At 43.4% G+C, this 22,185-nt stretch overlaps 1 protein-coding gene across 6 annotated transcripts in view; it reads left to right on the forward strand.

Annotated features, from left to right (window-relative positions):
- Positions 1 to 22,185, forward strand: part of FAM81A (family with sequence similarity 81 member A) — a 105,345-nt gene that overhangs the window by 36,485 nt on the left and 46,675 nt on the right. Inside the window, exons 1-2 of one of the 6 annotated variants that reach the window (XM_074366213.1) lie at positions 13,959 to 14,133; positions 14,569 to 14,627. The exons of 2 other annotated variants lie outside the window; for them this stretch is intronic. The gene's annotated coding sequence lies outside the window, so the exon portion shown is untranslated. Of the gene's footprint in view, positions 1 to 13,958; positions 14,134 to 14,568; positions 14,628 to 22,185 lie in introns of those variants that run through there. 3 more of the 6 variants (XM_074366212.1, XM_074366215.1, XM_074366217.1) reach the window with 3 other exon arrangements.

The following is a 22,185-nucleotide window of genomic DNA, read 5'->3' on the forward strand; positions in this document are numbered from 1 at the left end:
TATCAGGTCTAGTAGTTTTTGTGTGGAACCTTTAGGGTTTTCTATACATAGTATCATGTCATCCACATATACTGACAGTTTTACCTCTTCTCCAATTTGGATCTCTTTTATTTTTTTTTCTTGCCTGATTGATATGGCTAGGACTTCCAAACCTAGAAGTGGTGAGAGTGGGCATCCTTGTCTTGTTCCAGATTTTAGTGGGAAGACTTTTAACTTTCCACAATTGAGTATTATATTGGCTGTGAGTTTGTCATAAATAGCTTTTATTATGTTGAGATATGCTCCCTCTATATCCACTTTAAATGGGTGTTGAATTTTATCAAATGCTTTTTCTGCATCTGTTGAGATGATCATGTGATTTTTTTTTGTCCTTTCTTTTGTTGATGTGATGTATCACATTGATTGATTTGTGTAAACTGAACCATCTTTGTGTCTTTGGGATGCATCCAGCTTGATCATAGTGTATGATCTTTTTTATGTGTTGTTGGGTTCTGTTTGCTAATATTTTGTTGAGAATATATTTTCTTATTTAAGCCTCAGAACAACCTAATTAAACAGGAATTATTATCAAGTCTTGACAGAAAAGAACACTGAAGCTCAGAGATTTTAATTAACTTGCCCAGGTCCACACAGTTACCCAGTGGCAGAGCTGAGGCTTAATCCAAGCCAGTATGACTCCAGGACTTGATCTCTTAATCACAACAAAATAGTACCTCATGTGGACACAGAGTTATTCTCTGTTGCAAGTATGGATTTTAAAGAAAGTTCAACTGTCACCAAGCAAGAAACTGGATACATGTAAACTCGAGATTATATGCTTGGAAACAATAAATGAGGAAAATAACAGAACACCAGAAATCTTCATAGAGCTGTTCAAAATTAGGGAGATTTACCAGAAGTTTTTTATTTAATTTAAAGGACTTGTATTTAATTATTCACCTGTCAGGATTTTTAAATCACCGTTTTAAACTACTACCTCCTTTCTCTTGAGTCACTGATTTCCCTTTACTGGATCACTACTGTCAGAAAGGAAAGCTGTTCTAATGTCTTGTATTTTAAAAACCAAAATAAAACAAAATAAAACATCTTTCTAATTACCCTCCCATTTTTCTGCTCCCCTTCATTGCAAGACTCCTTGAAAAGCATCTCGATGGTCATTACGTCTTCATTCCCATCTTTTCCTCAGCGTGCTCAGTTGGAGACTCTGTCCCCATCACTCCACTGAAACAGCCCTCATCAAGGTCACCAATGGCCTCCATGTTGCCAAATCCATCACTTTCTTCTGGGGCATGAACGTCTGAAACTTTTCAGCAGCCGTTGACCCAGCTGACCACTGGGTCAACACTCTCCTGGGAACTCTTCTTTGCCTACTGCATCACCATACTCTCCTGGTTCTCTTTCAACTATACAGGCTCTTCCTTCTCAATCTCCTTTCTGAGTTTTTGGTTCTTGACTCCAGGCATCTGGTTCCTTTTTCTCTAACCGAGGCCTTGGTTCCAGGACCCATGCAATCCGCCATCTGCCTATCTCCCTTAGTTGATCTCATCCGGTCCCATGACTTTAAGTGCCTTCTATATGCTAATGCTAATCAAATGGTGTCTTCTGTTCAAACTCTCCCCCAAAGTTCAGACTCACAGTTCCAGCTGCCACCTTGAAAATCCTTGCTAGAGGTCTAATAGGCATCTCATACTTAACATCTAAAACGGAACTCTTGATTTCTGCCCCTAAACTTGATCCCCCCACAGAACTCTACATCTTATACATGGCATCATAATTTACCCAGTTGCTCAGACTGAGAAAACAACCACCTTGATCTTCTTTCCTCCATCCCTAACTAGTTCATGACAAGTTTGCTTGACTCTACCTTTACATCATATCCAAGATCAGTCCAATTCTATCTCCATCTCCCCTGCCACCATTGAAATCCAACCTGTCATCACACTTCATTACAATATACACAATATATACAATATACACAACTGGAATTTGACACATTGTAAAATGATTATAAATCAATAAAAAATGTTAAAAAAAAAAACAAACAATATACACAACAGCCTTAAAACTAGTTTCCCTGCCTTCTCTTATGCCCTCCTGTAATTCATTCTCCAGATTCATTCCACCAGAGCAAATCAGATCAGGTTAGTCCCCTGCTTAAAGCTGTCCTTCAGTTCTCATCTCACATAAAACCCTAACTCTTTCCCGTGGCTTTCAAGCTCCTACATACACTGCCCTCTGAGTCCATCCAGTAGCCCCCTCTCTTCCTCTCTTTCTAAGCTTAAGCCGCACCAGCCTCCTTTTAGCCCAGACATATCAAGCCCCTTCTTTACTGGCTGTTCCTTCTGCCTAAAATTCTGTTCCCCTCGATCTCCACATAGCTGACTTTAGAACATCCGGCTGTCAGTTGTACACTGTCTTCTTAGAGAAGTCCATGCTAGTCATCCTTTTTAACTAGCCAACGTGGCTTGTCAGTCCTGGCTTCGTCACTATCCTATGGCTCTTTTTATTTTCTCCATCCACCTCATCACTGTCTAAAATTGCTTTGCTTGCTTATTATATAAGCTTAAAATATAAGCTCCATGAGGGTACAGACTACACAGTGACTCCTGTATCCCCTATGCCTAAAATAGTGCCCATCACCGTCTAGCTTCTCAACAGAGGAGAAAATTGAGGCTCAGAAAAATTAAATGATGCGCCCCAAATCATCCAGTTAGTAAGAGATGAAGCCACAATTTGAACCCAAGTCTTTTCATTCTGAATTCTGGCGTCCTTCTGTTACATGATCATTCATGTTGTGTACATTCAGCAGGCAATTATTTTTATTATCTGAGTTATGGAAAAAGGTCCCCTGGCTTTGTTATTCCTAATGCTTATAGAAAGCTAACTAAAATAAATTTTTTTCTTTTTCCTTGCTGTAAAACATATTTACACACACACACACACACACACACACACACACACACACATCATACCTTATATGAATACTCTACAGTATCTGGAAAGTGTTGCTGTATTAATAAAATAGGCCTTACCTTGACTATTCTATTTTTATTGGGCTAAAACTGACAGGAAAACCATACAGGGTTTTTTTTTCTGTCAGAAAGTTATTAAAATATATTTGGCACAATTTACTATGCAGTCAATGGGTTTATGTTCTTTTGAACAAAATTGGTTTTTAAATTAGTGTCTTAAGTCCTCTTAAAAAGGTTTCAGAATGCCGTTCTCAGAGGGAAGAATTGTGGTTTGCTAACCACACATTTTGAAAGTGCCCGATATAGAAATACAGAAATTATGTCCTAGGAAGAAAGGCAGTAATGAGACTCTTAAATAAATACCCAGAGGATTTTCAAAATAATAGGTACATGTACTTTTGAAATACTTGGTGATTTTTTTTCTTGTAGCTTTGGATTTTTCTTTTTCTTTTCTTTTTTTTTTTTTTTTTTATCGGAGAAATACATGTACCTAGCTTATTAAGTCAAAGATACTGATACTGGTGTTTCTTGATGTTTCACTGTTAAATATTATCTGTTGACTTTCCGTGGAAGGTGAGGATTTTGTGGGAGCCCATGACTGGGTTAACAAATTATAACAGACCCCAGCCGCTTCTGGGCTGGTGGCCTGCTTTAACATATCTATAAGAATGTATATTATTCCCCTCTCCCCATGACTTCCTTAAGAAGGTAAACTGTAGGCTCCCAAAGGAATGAGTCTTGGGCTGGAATGATAAACAAGTTATAAAAAGCTGCAGACTCAGAGGTGAAAAGGCTGGTTAGCCAATGACAGGTAAGACCCCCAGAGGGGGGCAACCTAAGACAGACACAGCCTCCTGAGTCCAAGAAAAATGTTAAAGCAGCTGTTTCTCATACATTCCGCCCTGATAAGCTGTAAGGCTCGCTGATATCAACACAAATATGACTTGCTAAAACCTAGAGGGCCTTCTGACCTTGAGCCAGACCCTACAATCTAAATCCCACCCTGTCTTTCCCTAAATTCCTGCATTCCATCACACAATGGTCAGTGATTTCCTAAATTCCTGCATTCCATCTCACAATGGTCAATGATTTCTCCTCTGATTGTAGACAATAAATGTGGGAGCAATTGAGAGGTTCGGGGAGTTGGCTCCCGACTCCCTCTCCCTCTCTTGACTTTCTCCACAGAGTCTTGAGTAATTCATTCCATTTCGGTGGGACTTCTGCTGGCCAGAACCCATGACTGGTGACGAACCCACAGGATTTAGCTTTCTTAGAGGCCTCAATCTACCTTCTGCCCCATGAACTTCTCTTCCAATCTTCCCAATATGGTGATGTAACAATTTTTGATTAAACTTGCAATGTTAACATTATGTCTGCTGTTCGCAGCTAAGCTATGTATAACTGCACAATTTTCTTCTTTTCTAGGCATTAACAATTGCCTTTTTTTGGCCATTGGTTTAGTTCTTTGTAGACGTCTCACTAACTCATCTACAAACTTTTGAATAGAACTATAACTCCTTTCACTATGGTACCAACATATTAGGCAATCTGTTTCTCTCTCTGTGCATCTCTCTCTCTCTCTTTCCTTCTTGCCTCAGTTGGCCCGGGTTGTTCTCCCTAAGACCTGCTGGACATCAGTCCTGAGATTACTTTTATCATATTTCTAAGAATTCTCTTTGCTACTGTCTTAGAGTGGATCCTCCACTTTCTGGGCCCACGCTTATTTCTTTTTGGTTTACATTTCTCAGTAAATTCCTGAGAAAATGTGCAGACGGGATTCCTTTTTGGGGGGAAGTAGCATATACGAAAATGTCTTTATTTTGCCCTCAGACTCAATGGATAGTTTAGCTGGATGTAGAATTCCAGAATGGAAATAAATAAATTCAGAATTCTAAAGATAGTGATCTTGCTTCCAGTGTTACTACTGAGAAATCTGATGTCATTCTGGCTCCTGATTCTCCGTATGTGATATACTTACAGCCAGAAGATTTTAGGATCTTCTCTTTATCTCTAGTGCTCTGAAATTTCAAAATGAATTACCTTGGAGCCGACAACATAATGCCATTTGCAGCAACATGGATGTCCCTGAAGAATGTCATTCTAAGTGAAGTAAGCCAGAAAGAGAAAGAAAAATACAAATGAGATTGCTTATATGTGGAATCTAAAAAATAAAAAAGAACATAAATACAAAACAGAAACAGACTCAGACATAGAATAAAACTTGTGGTTGCCAAGGGGGAGCAGGGTAGGAAGGGACAGACTGGGAGTTCAAAATTTGTAGATACTGACAGGCATATGTAGAATAAATAAACAAGATTATACTGTATAGCACAGGGAAATATATACAAGATCTTGTGGTAGCTCACAGAGAAAAAAAATGTGACAATGGATATATGTGTGTTCATGTATAACGGAAAGATTGTGCTCTACACTGGAATTTGACACAACATTGTAAAATGACTATAACTCAATAAAAAATGTTTTAAAAAATGAATTACCTTGGTTGGAGTCTTTGTTTACTCACGGTGCCGAGTACTTGGTTCTGTTCAGTCTAAATACTAATGTCTTTCCGTTGCAGGAAGTTTTCTTGAATGATTTCTGTAACTTCAGAGGTCTTACTATGGGCAGTCGTATTTGTTGTCCTGTCATTCAGTATTGCTCATAAAAATGCCTATGTTGAAGTTTTTAAATCTTTATTTATAATTTTTTCTCTTTAAACTTAATGAAAGGGAAGCTGATACCAGCTGTGAAAATTTTTCTATAACTATCATTATTATTTTCTCCCCTTGGAAAAAAGGGTAGATGCTTCCTTAAAAAGAGAAATGCCAAACTGATTCTATGAAGGTTAGATACTGGATATGCTTATGTTTTAAACTTACAGTGAATTAGCATGAATTCTGTATTTGTCACTGTAACCTATCCAAAAAAAAGATGTTCTGACTTTTGAGTACTGAAATTACCAAAATAAAATAGTCAAACCAATATTAATTAGCTGTTCACTTTTCTGACTAGATTTGGGAGAATATAAGCCAGGAAAAGCTCAGCCCTAACTTCTGATGTAAGAGACTCGGGCCAAGATACTAGTCAGGAATGCGCCACGTCCACTTCTGTTGCTTAGAACAGGGTAGGCAGGTGGAGAAAAGAACCTCAGAGGGTAGAACCCAGGTCAGGTGGTGGTACGGTTAGGGAGGTAAAAGTCTTCCTTGTTCTGGTGATGCTTTGAAATCCTACTTTACTGTTCAGGAGACTCAACCAAACAGCTGAAAGCAGGGACCAGGTAATTATCTGGCGTTCTTGGGGGTGAGGGTAGTCACTGATTCTTCAGTCATCGCTGGCTACATTCATCCTTAGAGATGTCCATTGTGAGCAGAATGACTTCAACGGGCCGTAGGAGGAAGGAGGATGGGCTGGTGATGCCATCCGCACCTTGCCCACAGCACCAAATACATAGGCTTATTTCCCTTTTGAAGAGCCTGGGTGGGTACTTTGGTTGAATCATACAGGTGGGGCAGGAAGAATTCAGATAAATAAGATAGAAGCCAAAATATGACAATCTCACTCATTGTTCTTAGAGAAAAGGGACTTTGGAATTTGTGTCAGCTGCAGCCGAAAAAGATCAAGGATGTTGGGACCTGTACGTCCATTTGACTAGGACGTTAATAACTTCATGCAAGGGAAAGGATGGTTTGGGGTGTGGCTGACGCCAGAAGGACACTTAGACTTGTTCCAAGACAAGCAACGTCAGTAATAATGTGAGGAGTGAGTCAGCCAGATTAATTACCAAATTCTGTCTGCATGTGTAAGATAAAGCAGTTGAGCCAACATTAATTAGTCCTCCACTCTTCTGATTGGCTCCTGGGAGAAAATAGCAATAATAAAATTTATATGATACTAGATACAGTAAATAATATTAAAATAGTAACTAAAATGGTATTGTAAATTTTTTTACATAAGTTAGTGCCTTTGACCTCCATGAGAACCCAGTGAAGTAGGCACTACATTACCCCCATTTTACAGATGATGGAAGTGAGTCAAAGGGAGGTTAAGTAACTAGCCGAAGTACATGCCAACAGTTTGCAGCTTCAAGAATGTGTCAGATTTACAATTTATGATTCTAAGGGGAAGAGAAATTTATTTAAGTCTACTGCATGACTATAGTTGGGGGGCGGGCTATGGCTCCTGATAGAAAATTCTAAAACTTGTTCACATTGCCTTGGGAAATCTGCTAAAAGTACATGAAAACAATTCAGGTGTATCCAACTGCTGGAGAGGAAACAAAGGATTATACTTGATATTTCTTTTTTAAGAGCAACTGTATGAAAACGAATACACACACACACACACACACACACACACACACACAGACGACTGGGACATTGTGCTGTGCACCAGAAATTGACACATTGTAACTGAATATACTTCAGTAAAAAAAGAACAACAGCATAATATTAATTTCAATGTATATTGAATGTATATTGTCTATTAATTTAAGACTTAAAATATCACTCTGTATACCTTTTGCTAGCAAGCATGCACTCATAAAGAACTTACTTCAGTTTTATTATTTAAGAAGATGCTCAAATCCCAAAACAGTTTTGGCTCTGTCTAGTTCAGACTAAAGATTCTTTTATCAGGTTTATTTGGAAAATTACACTAAACCTTCACTCTTTGCCAGTATCAACCTGGGTGAAGGTGTAAGAAAACAGATAGAGTGTTAAAATTAATTTGCTCTCCCCAAAGTAAAATCTTTTATATGTTACTATTCATATTCTTTGATGTGTGCAGTCCTGCGGGGAAGGAAACAACTTTTATTCAGGTCACACTATGCCGCACACTTCACCCACTGAATAGGCCTGTGATATGTTTTTCCGTCCTAGTCTCATGCAGTCATCGGAAGGTGGCATCAGAAGTGCCCAGGTTCAAATTCCACCATACTACAAAAACGGTACTTACATTTTACACTATACATGTCATCATTGTTTTATTTATTTATTTTATTTTGGCGGGGGGAAGGTAGTTAAGTTTACCTATTATTTTCGGAGGAGGTACTGAGGATTGAACCCAGAACCTTGTGTATGCTAAGCATGCGCTCTACCACTGAGTTACAGCCTCCCCCTCTCATGTCTTTATTCTTACATGAAATCTAACCATGGCCAATGACACGAAAAGTCATTGTCATATTTCAAATATGAGAACGTCAACGACCAACATCTGAAAACCCCATGCACTAATCAAGATTGTCAACAATTCATTTATTGATCTACCAGCCCTGTCAAATATCTCTTCATGATGAAAGTTTGTCTCTCTGTTAGAAATCTGCTTATTTACAAACCCTCACGGGACTCTTCCTAGCTATCCGCTATACATCAGACACAATAACTGCCTTTTCACACATTACTCATATCTGCCGAGATCTGAATTATGGATGAATGATCCAATATCTCCATGCAAATGGAGCTTCCATAGTCTCTACCTGTGTATTCCTTCAGTCTAGTGCTGAACAGCTGTGGGGCTTGGACAAGCTATAGTAATGTCTTTAAACCTCAGTTTTACTCACAGACTGTTGCAAGGAATAAATTAAATGCTGTAATAGGTAAAGCATTTAGCCTTGTGCCTAACACATAAACATTGGCTATCACAGCACTGGGGCCAGGGTCAAGGTGAGGCGAGTAAGGCACTCATCTCAAGTGCAAAATTTCAGGGGGTGCTTAAAAAACTCAGTAATGAACCTAAGTAATGTTTTAATGCAATACTGTTAAAAATCAAAATTAATGCAAAAAATCCAGGATGAATAAAACATCCAAATTTTCAGTAAGGACAGGAGCAATAGTCCTGATTTTTTCTTCGCCTTGCTCAAATGTGGCCTCGCATGGCACCGTGTGACGTGTACGTGGTGTGTATTGTCATGTGGTGGGTTTTAACATTTCTTCTTTGTTGTTGAACCCAAATGAAATTTTTTAAATTCTCTTACCTGTGCGGGTCACTGTCCAGCAATGTGTGACTTGGTAGGGTAGCTAAAACAAACCATCAGCTTCTGTGGGGTCCCGCTGTCTAAACTGTGGTGTCCTGACTGGTCAGTACACGGTAAATGGACATGAATGTTTGCTCAGCTAAACTGAACTGAGCTATTGGAGGATGAAACTTCAGAACCACTTAAAGTCTGTACAGTATCTATTTGGCCTATTTTCTGAAAATTATTGAAAAGAAACATTTTCCAAAATCAAAGTGCAATGGAATTTTTCTATAATGCTCCTTCTGTCACTGAACTTTTTTTTTTAACTTTTGAAGGATAGTCAGTTTATAATGTTATATCAATTTCTGGTGTCCAGCATAATGTTTTAATCATATATATACATACGTGTATTTGTTTTCATATTCTTTTTCATTATAGGTTACTATAAGATATTGAATATAGGTCCCTGTGCTCTACAGTAGAAACTTGTTTATCTATTTTATATATAGTAGTTAGTGTCTGCAAATTTATCCCTTCCTTTCCCCGCTAGTAACCATAGGTTTATTTTCCATGTCTGTGAGTCTGTTTCTGTGAAGTGGGTTTTGGATGAAGCAGTTTTATTATAAAGTTATTCTAGAACTTGTGGCCATAAACTCTTTGGATAAATCCTCCTTTAGTCCAGATTTCACTCTCTGGTGAGCAGTGTCATGTTAGGTCTCAGTTGTATGGACAAGCCATAGCACCACACGACCACACACCCAGGCTTCCTCTGTCCTCCTATGTACACCAGCAGTCATCCAAGTTAAGGCACAGATGACACTTCCTAGGTTAGCACTGCTGGGGAGAATCTTCCAATATTTTATGCTTCCCTGCTGGTTGTGCCTTTATTATAATTACTTTTAAAAATCCTTGCGAGATGGATAGACACCAACAAATTCATAAGCAAAACACAATATTTGAGAGAATTAGTCAACACAAGGAAGGAAATTATTAACAGAAACAGATAAGTCAATTACAGTTCACTCAAAACATATGAAAAATCCATTATTTTTACTTATGAAAGAGAAAAACAAGGGACTTCCATGACTTGAAGATGTTACTCTTATCAACAAAGAAAAACCATGAAGAATAACACATATTATGCTAACTGGTTGTTAATGCAAGTTTTTAATTGGTTATTTAGAGAATAATGTCCCAAGGTCTGAGCCCCATCTTTGTTCAACGTAAGATGTTTCTTATTTGATGAAAGATTTCTTTCTTTCTTTCTTTTTTAATTGAAGTATAGTCAGTTTACAATGTTGTGTCAATTTCTGGTGTACAGCATAATGTTTCCATCTTGCATACTCATGCATATGTTCCTTTTCATATTCTTTGTCATTATAGGTTACTACAAGGTATGGAATATAGTTCCCTGTGCTATACAGTAGAAACTTGTTTCCGTCCAGTTTTGTGAGGATTCTCCTTGTAGTTCTGATAGTAAGAGATAGTCTGCCAAAGTTCAGTAGGTACTTTGTGTGAATTGTTCTGTTTGTAGATGTAGCTTTTGTTGTATTTGTGGAGGGTGAACACAGCATCCATCTACCCTGCCATCTTGGCAATCCCCTCACTGATGAGAGATTTTTAAAAAGGAAATGGATATGGTGATGATGAAATTAGAGGCAGAATTTAGATTGAGCTGGTCAGTGCAGAATGATGTATTACGCTCTTCATTTCTTCACAACTCAAACAGTACATATAAATGCAGACTGTTTTCTCCTATCTTGAAAATGTTCACTCAGCACTAAAAACTTCTCTATTGACCTTGTCTCGCCCCGTTCCTGCACTGCCAATCTTCTCTAGAGAGTGACCCACACCTGCCCTTGCATTTTTCTGGCACCCAGTCTTTTCTTAACCCACAGCAGTCTGATAACTCAAAAATACCCAAGAAGCTCACCAGCGATCTTCTATTCACCAAATTTTCTTGACTTCTTTGGGACTTGTCACCTTGCAACTTTCCACCTGGGGCTCCTCAGATGTTATCCCTAATGTCTCTGGTTCTTCCTCATTGTTCCCTTTGTGGGAAACCGCTTCCTATTTCTGGTTCTTGTATATGACCACTCCTCGTGTGTTGATCTTTGATGCTCTGTTATTGGTAAGGAAGACTGTAGATCTTAACACTCCACTGAGTTACAAGCTTGGGTTGAGAATTGCTGAATACAAAATAAAATGCTAACCCACAATCATCCTGCAGGGCTTAGCACAGTCTCAGCCTAACTGCTTTCCAGCCTTTTTACAAATACCACTTTTGACCTACACAATCCCTTCACCTTGACCTAGGTAAGCTTGCCTGTTGGCCTCAGAGATACCCTGTACATCATATGTTCATGACTATTGGTAGTGCCGAGACACCACCAAGGACTAGAACTCAGCTGTGCCATAAATCACTGTAAAGAAAATTCCCAGGGTGGGGTGGGGGGAGTACAGCTCAGTGGCAGAGTGCATGCCTCACAGGCAGGAGGTCCTGGGTTCAATCCTCAGTACGTCCATTAAAATCAATCAATCAATCAATCAATCAAATTACCTCTCCCAAAATTTTTTTTAAAAAATTAAAAAAAAATCTCCACAGTGTCTAGCACAATATACTGCACCAATTATTTGTATTTAATGACTGGTTGGCGAATAGTATTGCCAACCATAAAGTTTATAAAATTGCTCTCTTTGATGAAACTTATTTTGGTCATTTTTGCCAATATAAAATAATCTGTGATAAATCATAGCTTTTTAATTAAAGCAATGCAAAAAAAAATCCATTTTCTGTAGTGAGTCACAATCCAACAATTCTGGAAAAACAGATAGTTCTTTCAAATTTATCATACAGAAATAGTTTGAGTTGGAAAAAAAGGAGGCTTAAATCATTGTGCAGTAAATTTTGTCTCCTCAGGATTCAAAACATGTCACATGAACGGGGGCAAAAAAGGTCAGAAGTGGGAAGTCGTGGGTCTAATTTAAGGCTACTGTGAAACTTCAGGATTTCTATTGAAGAATTCAGAATTTGAAAGCTCTACTATTATTTGTCTGCTTATTAATGAAGCTTGTAAAATTTTGGATTCTGTTCATGTTAATTGATATAATTTTTAAAAAAGAAATCACAGCCAGCTGGAAAAAAATGGTGTATTTCTATGTAGCTAGGGCCCCTCACTTACCACGCCCTCTTCTTCTCTGCCCTTGAGAGTGATGGAGTCTTGTCGCAGGTGCAGCACAAAGTTACGCTTTGAAGCAGCAGAGGTAGCAGGAGGGAGTTTCCTTTATTGTATGGATGCTCTACTCTGAGGATTATAAGAATCACTGCCACTCTCCTAGGAAGCCAGGGATGGGTGCCCTGCAGCCTCTGAATCAAGGGTGTGGCAGGATGGAGCCGGGAACAGGGGAGAGAGTGGAATTGTAAGCAGGGAGGGGCAGTGAGGCAGAGGGGACTTTCCTGTGCCCGTCTGAGATGCACACCTTACACACTAGAAGGCAATCCAGTGGGGACCTGAGAGAAACATTTTCAGCCTTTCTTGGGATTCTTGATGATGGGCTCTGGGTTTGAATGAGTACTTTCCGGGAAGACCTGCACATCCTTCCAGACATAGCGGTGAGTTATGTATGTTTCAAATATATTTTCATTGGCAGAAAGTCAGGGAAACTGAATGATACTGTTATCACCATGACATAAGATTCAATTCAATCTATATTTACTGAGTGCATACCATGTGCCAGGCAGTGGGAATCTAAGGGAGAAAAGGAAAGACAAATTGATGAGTTAAAAGGATACTCTTAGGTGAGATCGCCACACCACAGCTCTCAAGGTCATGCACTTTCCTTATCACTATAACAGTCTCCTCCGTGTCTGTGGTTCTTTGATGTGTCTCAGGCTGTAAGCTCTCTGAGAGCAGAGACACGTGTCTTTTTCTTCTTCACATCGTGTATTAGCGCGAAGCACAGTTTCTAGCGTTTGACAAGCATCCAATAAACATTGTTCATTGAACGTTATGGATGCATTAACCCTTCTTGGGGGTGTCATCCCGTTGTACAGGTATGGAAACACAACATCCAAGACCACACAGAAGTAACTGCTGGAGGGAGGATTGCAGAACAGCTCAGCCTGACTCCACAGCCCAGGGTCTTTCTACCAAATCATGCTCCTTTCCCTGGGTTGGAGAGGTTGCAGCCGGTCGGGGAGGGGAACACCTGTAGTGAGTAAATACTAGCGACACGAAAGAGGTATGACCCGGAGGCGGCGAGGCGGGCATAGGTGGGGGTCCCTCTCTCTGCTTAAATCCCGCCCACGGAGAGGAAGCAAAATTCTGAGTGCATCGGCTTGTGCATCCTGCTCAGAATCCAAATTGGGAGGGTGTAAAGAGTCAGGACTCCCTGGGAGAAGGATGAAGCAGAAGGGAGGAGGAAGGAGGGTGGTAGCAGTTCTTTCTTGCGTCGTGTCTGCTGCCTTGAGACACGACCCTTGGCCCCAGTGGCGGGTGTCAGGGTGATACATTCGTTGACACTTGGCCGCCTCGAGGGTTAGTTTCCCTGCACACGTGGGGCGTCAACGCGCAAGCTGTTTCCCAGACAGTGGCTTCAAAAAATAACTTCTCCCCAATTAGGAAGGGGGTGGGGAAGGATAACGCTTTTCGTGGGAAAGAGGTTTGGTAAATAAGGGATGTGAGGGTTCTGAAGAGAATTACAGTGCAGCCACCGTGGCTATTATCTTAATCAGGCACCATTTCAACACCTCTCCCTTCGAGTCAACCAGCCCTACAGCGGGATTTATTTTCCAATAAGCGAAATCCCCGCCCGCCGACTCCGAGCCGCTGGGCTTGGAGCTGGGTGGGGAACGGCAGCGGGAGGAGAGGCTATTTTGGGTGTGGGAACGCGGAGGGAGGAGGGGCGGCGCCGCGGGGCTGGGCGCGGGCGCGGGGAAAGCCTCCAGCTCGGGCTGCCACGGCAACCGCGTCCAGGCAACGCGCCCGGAAGCGGCTCGGGCGGCGCGCGGCGGCTCGCGCCCCGTTGGAGCCGCGAACCCGGCCGGGCCGCGCGCCGGGCCAGGCGGCAGGCGCGCGCTGATTGGACGGCGCTCCCCGCGGCGCGGGCCCGCAGCCGGGCTCCCCGCACAGCCCGAGCCAGCGGCCGCCGCACCCAACCGCGTCGGCATGGACACGGGCAGCCGCGGCGCGCCCGCCCCCCGCGCCGGTGAGTGCCGCGCCCCGGGCCCCCGCCCGGCCGCCTCCGCTCCTCCGCGGCGGGAACTCTCCGCCCCGGGCCCGCTGGTGACCTTGGGGCGGCCGCCGGGGAACCGGGCTTCGGGGAGAGAGAGCTGAGCGTGGCCCATGTGACCCGCTGCCCGCGAGAGGGTTAACTGCATGCTGACGCGAAGGGATGAAGTTGGGCACAGAGCGCAACTGGCATTGCATTTTTGCGGGGGCCGGGGGAGCTTGCATGCTAGCAAACCATCAGAAACCCCGAGGGACTGTTTGGGGGAGCAGGGGTGGTGCACACATTGCCAGGGGGCAGTGCTAAATCAGCCGTCCCACCACTCGGAGCTGAGTGACCTTGGGCAGATTAACCTCTCTGCCCCCTCCCCACCCCTTTCTCATCTTTAAAAGGAGGGGCTTGGGTTCTTTGCAGTTCCAAGATGCTGTTGTGCCGTCGTGCTGTGAGCTGAGAAGGGACCCCAAGTACTGCAGGTACACAACATACAAGGGTTAGCTATGTTTATTCTATCGAGTTTCCATTAATTGGCTCCCAAAGTGGTGAGATAGATTGTGGTTTTATGAAAGATTATGGAGAGAAAGCAGTGGCTGGTCCAGAGTGGCTTCTCATGATGCCCAGGTGCTCCAAAGTCATGAACAAAATCAGGGTTAAGACTCCTGAGTTCTTTCCTGTAGTTAATCTATCTAATAGGAAACTTTGTAATTGAACAGGTAGAATCAAAACCCCAGTAGTGGCAGGCAGCAGCAAATTAAGTGAGTCATTTATTCAATATGCACGAGGTTGTGTGTGTGTGTGTGTGTGTGTGTGTGTGTGTCTGCGCGTGCGTGTGTTCCTTGCTGCGCTCACACCCTCATCTTAAAGTCTGTGTATGTCAGTGTCAGGAATTATTCCATAGAAATAAGCAGAAATAATGCTAGAATGATTCAAATCCACAGACGTGCTGCTCTCTCCGAAGCAGGAGCAAACATTTAATAAGAGTTTGGTGTGTGAAAGTCAATATGTTCTTTACCGAGAAACATCCATAGCATTTGCCCATTGGAGTGCATGTTTGTGTTGAGGGGTGGTGCAGAGAGTGGGAGAGAAGTGCTCTTAAGTCCCAGTAGGCTGTGTCACCTCTTCTAGTTTTAGCATTGGCTGGAGCCCCTTTCTGTATTCTCAGTTCATAAACTTCCGTCTTCCTGGGAGAGGAAAGGGAGGGAATGCCCTGTGCCTCCGGCAGGTTTCTGGAGTTACCCATTCTGGCTTTCTGCGCCAAGGTAACCCTTAGTACTCATTTCAGTCTGATTTCATCAGTATAAAAATGTGGGTTTTCTGGAAAGAGAGATTTTTTTCAACGTGAATGAATAAGCTTCTGCAAGCTTGTTTACCTGAGGGTTTAATAATCTTTAATAGTTTATGTGTTAGAAATCTGATAGCATTCAGATAGAAAAAAGCCTCACTGCCCTAGAATCCAGCCACTAAGCCCTACAAGCCCTTTACTGAGTCACATCTCATTATACCTGGAACCCTTACTAACAGACTATTCAGCCTCCTCTCTCTGCGAGCCTAGCTAATCTGTGTGTCTCCAACCTGCTTTTCAGTCTCTTGTTTCTTACATCCTGCAGCCATATGTCTGTGTTTTCATTTTGCTGTGGCTGAGTCCATCCCCTGGCCCTCTCCTGCCTCCAGAGCCTGAGTGAACAACTTCACTCACAACAACCCTCTCCCATCTCATGGGATCAGGGATTGATTGGGCTGCCACTTGCTTCTCAGTGCTGCCTCCAAACCATAAACCCATCACAAACAGTCTTCTTCCTAAAGGTCGTGCTGTCTGCTTGTGCCCCCTACCCTCCTCCTTCTGAATCAGTGCCTGCCGAACCTGGTGACTCTGCAGAATCGCCCGGAGCACTTTGAAAAGTGTGGCTCTTTAGACTCTCCCAAACACACCAAATTAGAACCATCAACGTCGCCAAGACCAAAAATCCTGACTTTAAAAACAAACCCAGAAAGAAGAAGGAAGAGGAGGCAAGGGAGGATGGGGAGAGGAATTAGAGCTCACCAGGTGATTCTGATGTACACCCAGGGTTGGGAATTACTGTGCTTGATGGTCCAAAAAAATTAACAAACAAACAGGCAAACAAACATGAGCAACTAGCTCGGTTCTCTTCTCTGTCTTGTCTCTTATCAGTGACTTTGGCATTTATGTTGAGGCTCTATTAATTCATTGACCTTGAAGTTCCTCATGGTCTTCCGCATCAGCTTCTAGGGCCTCACTTTACTGCAACCACTCACTTGTTGGACTTGTTTAGTCATGGAAATGTTTCCAACTTCAAGATCTGGAACTTGGACGTCAGTTTGCTTAGCTGATTCTTTCCACCTCCTGCACCAGACTAACCATCACTGAAAACTCTGGTCCCTTAATCACCGCCCCTTCCAGTCTCTCTATGGCTGTGTTCCTCTGCTTGGAATATATATGTTCCAACCATTTTGGTTTTGTCTGGAATCCCGGAACCCTTTGTCTTAACATGTGGACTTCTCATATTCCAGCCCTCAATCCAGAATCACCCTCATCATCTGATTTTCCTTCTCCCAGTCTACCAAGTTATCTGCCAAGTTATCACAAAGACTTTTGCATTGGTTCCACTGCAAATTTATGCTAGCTCTAATTTCACCTAGGTTTTGCTTTTCTGTGAAAAAAAAAATCCATCTTTTATTAACTCCCAGCTGCATTACTTTAGAGGTTATACCAACCTTTTCCAATCTCTAAACTTCCAGTCAGTTTCCTTTCTGGAGCCAGTCTTTTGTCACTGACAAGACTACGGAGATCTGCTTCTGAGCTTACCACTCTCTGCTTTTGTATAAGCTCCCACTGTACCCTCCTCACCTGCCCCCCCCCCTTCTTGCCTCATCTTTGTCCTTCTTTATTTCCTTCCTCTGAGGAAGAAGATCTCTACCAGCTCTCACCCAAGATTAACTCACATGCACTCCACACTCCGCATTCCCTGGACTTTTCCCCTTCCTTCTTGCCTCTTCTGGGACCTGGCTCCCTTTGTTACTCCCTTTCTCTCATTTCTTTGGTCCCTCCTTACTCTACCCCAACCCTCACTCCTCCATATATTCGAGTCATCCTTGTCATAATAACAGAAATTGTGCTAGAGTCGCAGCTCTGTCCACGAGGACTCTGTGCAGTGATGGAAGTATTTGATGTCTCTGCTGTCCAATGTGGTGGTCACTCGCAGTCACATCGTCACCAGTAGTCAGGTGTGACTGCTGAGCATGTGAAATGTGGCTAGTGTGGCTGAGCAACTAAACTTCTAATTTTTCTTAATTCTAAGTTAAATTCAATTCAAATAGTCACCTGGGGTTGATGGCTATTGGATTGGGCAGTATGCCTTCTCGGACATTCTGTCTCCGCATGCACACAACACACACACACGCGCACACACACACGCACACTCCGCTTCTGTGCTGAACCGTCCTCAGGTTTCCCCCCGGGACAGCCCCTTCACTTCTTCTGGCCTCACCCTCACCTTTCTGTTGAAACTGCTGTCCTGTAGGTCTCAGCAGAGGTGTCCAGGTTGCCGAGCTGAAGCCTTTACTCCATCTCCCTCTTTCTTGATCTCTGTCCTGTGTCTGCTGCCAGTGGTCCACACCCCTCCCCACACCACCCCACTCTCTCCTTCCACGCCCCGTGTCACTGTCTGTCCAGGGCCAACTCAGACCTCACTTGTCTCCTTTTTCCTCCCGATTTCTGGATGTGGCATTCCATGGGATCCTGTCCTGGGCCTTTTCCTCTTCCTCTCCTGGCCTCCTCTCTTCTCCTTGCATCACCCCCATCTCTGAGCCAGCTAGTGGTTAATGTGCCTCAGTGGGCATCGTGGTTCACGTGTCCTTTAATCCTCGCTCTGCCTCTGTGAGGCCATAGTCTGATCACTGCTCTTAGTAGGTGAAAAACCTGAGAAATGAGAATAACTAAAGTGATTGCTATTGTCACTGGTTGTTAAGGATTAGAACTGAGAGAGGACCTCCAGCTGTCTGCCTTCAAGTCCCACTTTTACCCAGATTTTGCTCAGTAACACCCTCCACCCAACACCTACAAACCTACATTTCCAGCCCACCCTTCTCTCCGAAATTCCATTCAGAATTTAATACCCTGGAGCCCAGCTATTTTGTTTCTAAACAGCTCTTCATCCCAGCTTCCTTAATCCCTTTTTTCCCTTTTTAACTTTTTGTTTTGAAATAATTCAGACTTATAGAAGAGTTGTGAGAATAATTTAAATAGTTTCTAAATACCTCTCATCCAAATTCTATAAATAATAACCATTCCCCACACTTGCTTTTTCCTCCTCTGGCATCCTCTCTCTACACATGTGCGCCACACACATGCACGTGTATGCATGGACCTATGTGGTAATTCTTCCTGAACCCTAACAGTGAGTTGTAGATAAGAAGCCCCTTTGCCTCCCCCCTCAAACACTTCTGTGTGTACTTCCTAAAAACACAGGGCTGCTTTCTGGCATAACAAGCGTCAACATCAGTAAATTGATTCTGTACTTTTATCTACACACCTTCTTCAAGTGCTACCAAGTCCTAGTCCTAATAATGTCCTTTAGAGCAAAAGAAGGGGAAAAAAATCTTTTTTTTTTTTTTCAAAGTCTCTTCCTGGTCCAGGATCTAGTCCAGAATCTTGGGCTGCGTTGTCCTACGTGGCCGCTTCCTTTAGTCTTTGTCTTTCGTGACCTTGACACTTGAAGGGTGATGAGGCAGGTTATTTTGTGGAATACCCTTTAACTTGGGTTTGTCTGGAGTTTTCTCATGGTAGATCCAGGTTCTCCATCTCCCGGGAGGCACCTCACAGGGGAGGCGGCGTGTCCCCCTTGGTGCACTTGTGGTGGTCTCTGTGCGGTCATCAACCTCTCTGTGACCTGCTTTTGCTCTCTTGGGTTATTCTGACTTTTCTCCTCTTCACGTCCCCACATCCAGTGGGTTGTTGAGGGTCGCACTGTTCCCTGCACAGTCTCCCTCGATTCGTCCCTTCCTTTCCATTCCTGCTTGTTTCGGACTGTCATGGATTCAAGGCCTCTGCACATGGTCTTGGAGACTGTTTATCATGACTTACCAACAGGAACCCGTGTGCGTGGTAATTTTCGCTGGTCAGTGCTTCCTCTGCTCTGTCCCCCTCCACCTCTTCTCATGCTGCCTTGTGTTGACTTAACTCAGCTCTTTGATCCACTCAAATGCCTGCTTCTCAACTGCTTTTCCTGACAGCCCAGTTCAAACAGATCCTCCCCCTGCCCAAAGGGAGGCAAGGCCTGGCGTGGACCACCATGGGGCCGAACCAGCCTTTCTACCCCTGCATGGTTGGCCTGTCTGTTCTGTTTCCCTATTGAATTGAAGCTCCTGGGTGCAAGGGCTGTGTCTTATTCAGCACTGCAGAAGTTCAATGAATATTTGTTGACTGGACTAAAGTACTTGATTAAAATCAGTAAGCAAACACACAGGCTGACCTTAAAGTTGTCTGGTGGGTATGGGACCCATGGTTTACTCCAAGAGGCAGGTGGGTGTTAGTTCCCAATAGGGCCTGTTAGCAAAGCGATAGGTAATTCGCAAAGGTATTTCCCGGTTGTAAGTGGATAAATGATCCCCCTCTCTCCACCCGTGACATCGTAACTTTGCGTAAACATGTCAACACAGAGAAAGGGTGTATTCGGTTCAAAAAAAAAAAAAGAGTAGAGAAATCTAACATAGCATAATAAAAATGGCCCGTCTATTTCTTCACACCCCAAGTGAGCAGCTGAATGTGTGAGGAGCAGTTTCTCCGGCTCGCATCCTCCTTGGAGCCCTCGAACCACCTGTTCTTTCCTCTCCGTGGTCTCGCCGACTCTCCTGTGTTCCGTCAGTCAGCCCTGCCTTCCTCCCTCCGGGCTCCCTACACTCTTCCTCCTCTTCCTTATTTCCCTCTTCCTGTCTGCTCCTTTCTCTTAAGAACTCTTCTCCCTCCCCCTAGATTGATTATTGTATTTTTTGACTCCTTGGATGTGGTTTCGCATTCCATAGGTTTTTAATATAAAAGCAGGTGGAAAAGGATCAAACAGTGGCTTTGCATGGCTCGGTGGGCTTTTGTTGATTTCCCCCGACCACCGCTCAGTAGTTCCTGGTATTGGACAAATGTAGTTATTAGTGATAAGGAAATGGCTTCTTTGATTATCTCTTTGCTACAGCGGGAAAGTAACCGGGAACATGCTGGTGGACGAACATCAAAAGACCTGAAGTTATCAGTGTCTGTTAAGGCGCAGTGGCTGCTTGAAGTCAGCAGTCAGATTTTCAGGTGGTGAGTGGTTGAGGAACAACAGTGGTGCCCCTCCTTGACATGTGCCTGCACTTGCTGGCGGCTGGTCAGCCTCTTTTCCCTCCCAAGGCTGCTTTTGTGAAGATGACATCTTCTCTGGACGGAGTAGCTATAGAAGTGAAGGCAGGAGGTTCTGCTGCTTAGCCGAATGGGGCTTAAATAACAAGCCCCATTTTGTGTGGGAGAGAGTGAGTGGAGTTGCTTTTTCAATATGGAATTCTTAAAATTGTTTAACCGGGAAGATGTTATTCAGAAACCCCTGATGCCTTCAGCTTGTTTTTTATTTGTTTCAGATTTCTTTTGCCCCCGTTTTTAATTATCTCTGAAAGAGCTCAGGAATCCTCCTCCCCTGCTCTCTCTCAAATAGTTACAAAATTAATGTGCTGAACTCAAGTCGTTACTCCAAATAAGAGTCTCTCATAGCCTGCCACGTTCTGCAGAGGAGTCCAGCCCCTTCCCGATGTGGACGAGGGAAAGGGCAGAGACTGGAGGCTGGCTCTTTCTTCCAAGCCCAAATCCTTAGCTTTTCAGCCAGAGATTTGTTATCAGGTAGAACCGAAGAGTCACGACTAGCGTTCTGTCTGCGTGAGGATACAAAGTCATGCCGCCCCTCCTCCATGTGATCCTTGATGCATCGGGGGTGTAGGCAGTTTAGGAGCGAGAGAGTTTACACCGATTTTTAATAATACTTTTGCTGTTCTAGCTGGTGCATTTGGCAGATTCCCTTTTTAACATTTGATAATGTGTCTTCTCTAATGCTAGAAAGAGAAGTAGCCGAAAATAGCTGTTGATCATAATAAAACACCCTAAAAGTTCTATGAGCTCCCTTCTGGTGTGGGTGCGGGCAGGGGTGAGGGCGCGGAGCCATCTGCCGAGCTCCCAGCCGGAAGGGGCCCCGAGTCAGCAATCGATATGTCATTTGGGCAGAGCCACTAAATCATTAAAATGATGGTCCCTACCAAATTAGAAAAACAGGCAAATGAACACATGTTTATGAGTGTGTGCGAAGGGGCAGCGCGCTGGGCTCAGGAGAGTTACAGATTCACATGGTACGTAGTCCCTGCTGCCCTAGAGCAGCTCAGCTGGGGAGACATAATCCATGAAAAGTTCAAATAACAATAGAAGATTTAAACAGCGTTTCAAAATAGCTGTTATTAATAGATGGGAACAGAAACCAATCTGTTTTTGCAGGGGTTCTCCTAAAACCGTTAGCATCACTCCGAGCTGTGGAGCGTGGATCAGAGCAACATCGGTGGCCCTTGCTTGGGTTCCAGGGGTCCTGATGTCCACTTATGGCTCCGTCTGGATCTGTCAGAGGCCACACGTATGTGGCAGATGTATGGGATCCCATCAGTTCTGCAGCAGTCCCTACCCTGACTGCAAGGCCACCGTGAATGTTTTGAGCATTTTGAAGTTCATTTTTCATGGGTCAGAAGTACAGACACCCTTCACCTTTCTAGCCCCATCAGAATTCCCCTTGTGAGTGTGCTGGCGTGGAGGTGGAGAGGATGCCTGGTAACTTGGGCAATGCAGGGCTCCATGAGGGCTTCAGCAAGGGTTCTGGCTCAAGCCTCATTATGTGCCCACGGGGAATGGGTAAAAATGAGCAAACCAGAAGTTGTTCTGTCGCTACAGAGTTTCAGTTTTGGAAGCTGAAAAAGTTCTAGAGATCCGCTGCACAGCAGTGTGCATATAGTTAACAC

The sequence above is a fragment of the Camelus bactrianus genome, chromosome 6, assembly GCF_048773025.1.
Source record: "Camelus bactrianus isolate YW-2024 breed Bactrian camel chromosome 6, ASM4877302v1, whole genome shotgun sequence".
Lineage (NCBI taxonomy): Eukaryota > Metazoa > Chordata > Mammalia > Artiodactyla > Camelidae > Camelus > Camelus bactrianus.